Consider the following 7,500-nt stretch of genomic DNA (forward strand, 5'->3'; position numbering starts at 1 on the left):
AGCAGTCCCTTTCATTAATGTTTCTCTTTCATTTTCTTTCTCCTTTTCCTCTCTCTCTCTCTCTCTCTCTCCTTCTATTTCTCTACTTTAAAGGTACGAGTGAACGAGTATAAGGAAGCTGAAGAAGCCGAGGGAACAGCTGAAGATATGAAGCTAAAGAGGTTCTAGAGACAACCGCGTGGTAAGTGGCTCCCCAAATCTTTTCGCGCATAGCATGCCGCCATTTTAGGAGACTGATTTGCTCTCCGAATGGACCTCCACAGTCCACAGACCCTGCAGAATTTGCATTCTGGAATTCAGATTCACAAGTTTGTATCTATCTATCTATCTATCTATCTATCTATCTATCTATCTATCTATCTACTGTATCTATCTATCTATCTCTACGGTATCTAGGTATCTATCTATCTATCTATCTACTGTATCTATCTATCTATCTATCTATCTATCTATCTATGGTATCTATCTATCTATCTATCTATCTCTACGGTATCTATCTATCTATCTATCTATCTATCTCTACGGTATCTAGGTATCTATCTATCTATCTATCTATCTACTGTATCTATCTATCTATCTATCTATCTATCTATCTATGGTATCTATCTATCTATCTATCTACGGTATCTATCTATCTATCTATCTCTACGGTATCTAGGTATCTAGGTATCTATCTATCTATCTATCTATCTATCTATCTCTATCTATCTATCTATCTATCTATCTATCTATCTATCTTCCTTCTTCTCTCCTTCCTTCTTTCCTTCCTTCCACTGCTGCCTCTGGTTAGCTAATCCCATGCGATAAAGGCATGTTCCTCCCATGTTATGCCCACGTGGCACTGTGCTGCAGATAGCACTAGCTATCATCCTTCCACAACAACCATACATGTCCATTATTGTCACTTCTACATGTACTGTAGGTATTTTGCACTAATTATGCTGTATTAAAGCTGCACTAAGATAAAAAAAAGATTATGTGACAATACAGTTGTTGCAAATTCAGCAATTGGGATGCTTAGGGTTTGTTAGATTTGTCTAAAATGTCTGTGTATAAAACTCAAACTGTGTTTCGGGGTTGATGTGACTGATTTTGTCAGAGAGCAGGTCACATATTTGATTGAATTGGAGCAAGAACGTGTTGGCTACAGATGTACCCCTAACCCTAACCCTGTATGCACTCATGACACTTTAAATAAGCCACTCTGAGTAAACAGTGTGCACGTTATGTCTGTTGAGGCAGTACTACGGTGAAGCTGTGGGGGCAGCGTCCTCGTTTGGCCCTGACATTACCGACTGATCACCAAAGCAGGAAATGTAGTGAGCTGTCACCTTCCTAAACGCTCCTCGCTGCTTCCCGCGCAGAGTCCATCCATCCATATTGACAGCTCAGAGAGAGCCATCATCCCACCTGTCACAGCAGGTTAGCTGCTGCTCCACTTCCACAAGGCTTTCCCTCAACAAACTGTTTCTCCATCACAAGCCTTTCCCTCAACAAACTGTTCCTCCATCACAAGGCTTTCCCTCAACAAACTGCTTCTCCATCACAAGGCTTTCCCTCAGCAAACTGTTTCTCCATCACAAGCCTTTCACTCAACAAACTGTTTCTCCATCACAAGGCTTTCCCTCAACAAACTGTTTCTCCATCACAAGGCTTTCCTTCAACAAACTGTTTCTCCATCACAAGGCTTTCCCTCAACAAACTGTTTCTCCATCACAAGGCTTTCCCTCAACAATCTGTTCCTCCATCACAAGGCTTTCACTCAACAAACTGTTTCTCCATCACAAGGCTTTCCCTCAACAAACTGTTTCTCCATCACAAGCCTTTCCCTCAACAAACTGCTTCTCCATCACAAGGCTTTCCCTCAACAAACTTTTTCTCCATCACAAGGCTTTCCCTCAACAAACTGTTTCTCCATCACAAGCCTTTCACTCAGCAAACTGTTTCTCCATCACAAGCCTTTCACTCAACAAACTGTTTCTCCATCACAAGGCTTTCCTTCAACAAACTGTTTCTCCATCACAAGGCTTTCCTCAACAAACTGTTCCTCCATCACAAGCCTTTCCCTCAACAAACTGTTTCTCCATCACAAGGCTTTCCCTCAACAAACTGTTTCTCCATCACAAGGCTTTCCTTCAACAAACTGTTTCTCCATCACAAGGCTTTCCTTCAACAAACTGTTTCTCCATCACAAGGCTTTCCCTCAGCAAACTGTTTCTCCATCACAAGCCTTTCACTCAACAAACTGTTTCTCCATCACAAGCCTTTCCCTCAACAAACTGTTTCTCCATCACAAGCCTTTCCCTCAACAAACTGTTTCTCCATCACAAGGCTTTCACTCAACAAACTGTTTCTCCATCACAAGCCTTTCACTCAGCAAACTGTTTCTCCATCACAAGCCTTTCACTCAACAAACTGTTTCTCCATCACAAGCCTTTCACTCAACAAACGGTTCCTCAATCACTGAGCGCTTCACAAGCCTTTCACTCAACAAACTGTTTCTCCATCGCCGAGCGCTCCACAAGCTTGTTCTCATAACCAACTTTTTTATTCACATATTTTATTAATGATTAGAGCGAAATTAATTCAAAGATCAGACACCGCTCATTAATCATGGTTCAATTTTTTACTTACCGGTAGTTTTACACATCATAATTAGTGAGCTGTAGTCAAACTGAATGCATAATACTTTCTGGCCAAGCTGTGAATCTGGAAGCCTCCGTCCTTTTCAGCTAAAAAGTAGATTTTCACTAAGCTTAACCCTTACCTTCACCTCACTGCAGAACCTTACCTTCACCTCACTGCAGAACCTTACCTTCACCTCACTGCAGAACCTTACCTTCACCTCACTGCAGAACCTTACCTTCACCTCACTGCAGAACCTTACCTTCACCTCACTGCAGAACCTTACACCCAACCTTAACCTTAAAGCACTCCTATCGGAATAGACTGATCTCTGTTTTTATTCGGCCTACAGAAATCAACGTACTTCTTAACAAAGGGTTGAGCATAAATTGGTTTGAATAACTCACTGACTTTAACATTGTTGCTCAATTTGAACATTGATTTGAATTGTTTAACTCGAAACTCCAAAATGAGATGATCTTCCAAATGCTCTTACAAAATGACTGCTGGTGTAAATCGTCTATTATTCTCCACGTTATCAGCTATTTTGAGACCTTTACTTACAGAATGGTTATACTTTATAGGAGATAGTCATCTGTGAACTGGTGTTTTTTTTAACATGGTTAACAAGACAAGACCAGCTTCTTCCCAACCGCCATCAGCCTCACCAACAAGGCCCGGAAACCCCTTCCACCAAGGGCCTCACAAACAACCCCCCCCCCCCCCACACACACACACACACACACACAAACTCACTACCTCCTCCTAAACTCAACTGAACTCCCCCCCCCCCATAAAACTGGAACTCATATCTAATTTAATGCCTGTCTAACTGGGACTGGTAAATTGATGTAAATTCCCTGCACATTAATGCCTATTTAACTTAGCCTGTAAATTTCATGTACATTCAATGTAAACTCTTATCTAACTCTGACTGTAAATTCATGTAAATCCACTGCCTATTTAACGTATATTTAACTCAGTCTGTAAATCTCATGTAAATCCAACGTAAATTCATATTTATCATCCACAGAACACTTCACCACTCATGTACATATTGTATATATTGACTCGATTTGATTCGATTTGATTGCACTTGCAACCTTGCGATTGTCTTTAGTTATCTTCCTACTTCTTATCCCTGTATATTGATGTAACCGCTACGCTGCATACAGACACTAAGACAAATTCCTCGTATGTAACTTGCATACTGTGGCAATACAAGTGATTCTGATTCTGATTCTGGGTTAGTGTTTCTGGAATGAAATCTCTCTATTCCTTATTCATGTGAATATTTTCCATTTTGCATACACTCATTTGAATGTGTAGTAGGCTTGGCTGTTATCGCCTACGCTGCATACAGTACATATACCTTCCTCATTTCCATGTCATTAGCTGATTATTAGCGCTGGTGACGGAGCAGCAGATCTGCAGAGGAGGGAGGCGGGTGAGATAGGATGAGGGAGGGGAGGGGAGCTCAGAGCAGATGCAGGCCCAGACTTCTCTCCACCAGCAGAGAGGGGACACGGTGGATCAGTGGTTAGCACTGTCGCCTCACAGCAAGAAGGTCGTGGGTTCGAATCTCCACCCTGGTCCTTTCTGTGTGGAGTTTGTGTGTTCTCCCCGTGTTTGCGTGGGATTCCTCCCACAGTCCAAAGATATGCTGTGTTGCTGTAATGTAATCTAATGTGTAGTATGCATATGATGTGTGTAACCTATGTTGTGTGTAGATATAATGTAGTATATGTGATGATGCAATGTAAAGCCCATTGAGACATGCTTGTGTGATATAAGGGGCTATAAACATGACTGAACTAACTGCCCCCCTCCCCTCCGTCCCCGCTCTGCTACCTCCGGGGGGCACCAGCCCTGCTCTGCTACCTCCGGGGGGCACCAGCCCCGCTCTGCTACCTCCGGGGGGCACCAGCCGCACATCAACAGCTGTGTTTGGCATATTGGGCTGAGATGATAGTGAGGCCTCTGTGGCCTGCTTGATTTGACTGAGAAAGTGGTGGAGAGGAGAGATAGCACATCTGGACCTCCACCCCCACACCCCCCGCCAAGGGCTCAACAAGCTCCAGACGCAGAGTGCAGGGAGGGGAGGGGAGGGGAGAGAGCGCTCGCTGAAGGCTTTAAGTGCCTGACTGTGCCTGGTGTCTACACACCAGAATAGGAATGGTCACATGCAGAGAAGATTCAATACTTGCCATGAAATGGTGTTTTGTAACTAAGTGAGGCAGGTTATCCACCTTTTGAGGGGAAAACGAGCGACGTCTAATTTGATGAAATGACTGCTGTCGTGGAAGTTAAAGTCAATATTAAGTATTGATCAAGTCATCAGCGTTCTTGACCCGTTAACTTACAGAATGGCAGCATTTTAAGGCAAGTTATTGACTGTGATTGTTGTATAATATTGAGCTATGAACACCAAGGAACTATGTTTCCCCAAAATGGATATTTGCAGCATTTTGAAAGGAAAGCGCTCATTGCATTTGGAGCATACATTTTCAATTCAATTTGAGCTTTTGTGATCATTTTCAACGTGTTGTTTACTTGGCGCTCTGGTGCCTGGATTCTGTTGTTCAGGTGCTTTTTCCTGCAGCAGGGAGGGGGGGGGGGACTCTTGACTAGACTCCACCAAATCCCAGTTGCCTTCACACCTGAATGAGCAGGCAGCAGCTACCTGAATGAGCAGGCAGCAGCTACCTGAATGAGCAGGCAGCAGCCACCTGAATGAGCAGGCAGCAGCCTCCTGAATGAGCAGGCAGCAGCTACCTGAACGAGCAGGCAGCAGCCACCTGAATGAGCAGGCAGCAGCCTCCTGAATGAGCAGGCAGCAGCTACCTGAATGAGCAGGCAGCAGCCTCCTGAATGAGCAGGCAGCAGCCTCCTGAATGAACAGGCAGCAGCCACCTGAATGAGCAGGCAGCAGCCTCCTGAATGAACAGGCAGCAGCCTCCTGAATGAGCAGGCAGCAGCCTCCTGAATGAACAGGCAGCAGCCACCTGAATGAGCAGGCAGCAGCCTCCTGAATGAACAGGCAGCAGCCACCTGAATGAGCAGGCAGCAGCCTCCTGAATGAACAGGCAGCAGCCTCCTGAATGAGCAGGCAGCAGCCTCCTGAATGAACAGGCAGCAGCCACCTGAATGAGCAGGCAGCAGCCTCCTGAATGAACAGGCAGCAGCCACCTGAATGAGCAGGCAGCAGCCTCCTGAATGAGCAGGCAGCAGCCTCCTGAATGAGCAGGCAGCAGCCTCCTGAATGAGCAGGCAGCAGCCACCTGAATGAGCAGGCAGCAGCCACCTGAATGAGCAGGCAGCAGCCTCCTGAATGAGCAGGCAGCAGCCACCTGAATGAACAGGCAGCAGCCACCTGAATGAGCAGGCAGCAGCCTCCTGAATGAACAGGCAGCAGCCTCCTGAATGAGCAGGCAGCAGCCTCCTGAATGAACAGGCAGCAGCCACCTGAATGAGCAGGCAGCAGCCTCCTGAATGAACAGGCAGCAGCCACCTGAATGAGCAGGCAGCAGCCTCCTGAATGAACAGGCAGCAGCCTCCTGAATGAGCAGGCAGCAGCCACCTGAATGAACAGGCAGCAGCCTCCTGAATGAACAGGCAGCAGCCACCTGAATGAGCAGGCAGCAGCCTCCTGAATGAACAGGCAGCAGCCTCCTGAATGAGCAGGCAGCAGCCACCTGAATGAACAGGCAGCAGCCTCCTGAATGAGCAGGCAGCAGCCTCCTGAATGAACAGGCAGCAGCCACCTGAATGAGCAGGCAGCAGCCTCCTGAATGAACAGGCAGCAGCCACCTGAATGAGCAGGCAGCAGCCTCCTGAATGAGCAGGCAGCAGCCTCCTGAATGAACAGGCAGCAGCCTCCTGAATGAACAGGCAGCAGCCACCTGAATGAGCAGGCAGCAGCCTCCTGAATGAACAGGCAGCAGCCTCCTGAATGAGCAGGCAGCAGCCACCTGAATGAACAGGCAGCAGCCACCTGAATGAACAGGCAGCAGCCACCGTTGGCTGAGCTGTAAAGAGCATTTCAGAGGGAATGAGAGCGGTACTCGTTAAGTGGCTCGCAGGAAGTTAGCGGCACAAATTGTTAGTTTTTGGGGTATTTTTGTAGACAGGAAGGCTGGGAGGGAGAGAAGGGATGACATGCAACAAATGACCACAGGTCAGATTCAGATTCAAACCTGGGTCACTGCGGGATGGACTGAGCCTTAATGGTATGCGCTGTACCAGGTGAGCCACCGGGACACTTTACTTTACTTTTACTTTATTGTCATTTAGCAGACGCTTTTATCCAAAGCGACGTACAACAGATTAAAATACATCACACAATTAAACATAGCAGAATAATGGAAATAGATTAAAACAGACAATATGTGATCATGATAAAAATATGCATAGATAAAAATGATCAAGAGTGCAGATTATTACAGTGTATGAACAGCAGAGGGAGAGATAGGAAAATGGATGGTGAATAGATGAGTTTTTAGTTTTCTTTTAAATATGGGCAGAGATGTGGCCATTCTAGCTGCAGGGGGGAGCTCATTCCACCATGTCGGGGCGAGAACTGAAAAAAGTCTCGTTCGTGCGCCACCTGTAGGGCCGCGCAGGGAGGGAGGGGCGAGACGTCCTGCACTAGTGGAGGGGCGGAGGGAGCGGTAGGAGGTTTGGAAACTGACCAGTGGCTGTAAATATGGAGGGGCTGTTTGATAGACTGCTTTGTAAGCTAAAACCAGGGTCTTGAATTTAATGCGAGCCAGGATGGGAAGCCAATGTAGATGACGGAAGAGGGGCACTAACGGGACACCCCGTTAGCGGCACAATGAAACAAGCCCATGTTGATCTTTACCTTGTGGCATCAGG

General features: G+C 46.3%; 1 protein-coding gene across 3 annotated transcripts in view; it reads right to left on the bottom strand.

Moving 5' to 3' along the window:
* LOC310787100 (transducin-like enhancer protein 4) overlaps positions 1-7,500 on the bottom strand; it is a 340,204-nt gene that overhangs the window by 229,086 nt on the left and 103,618 nt on the right. The gene's annotated exons all lie outside the window — the stretch shown is intronic.

This window comes from Poromitra crassiceps (genome assembly GCF_964638095.1).
Source record: "Poromitra crassiceps genome assembly, chromosome: 12".
NCBI lineage: Eukaryota > Metazoa > Chordata > Actinopteri > Beryciformes > Melamphaidae > Poromitra > Poromitra crassiceps.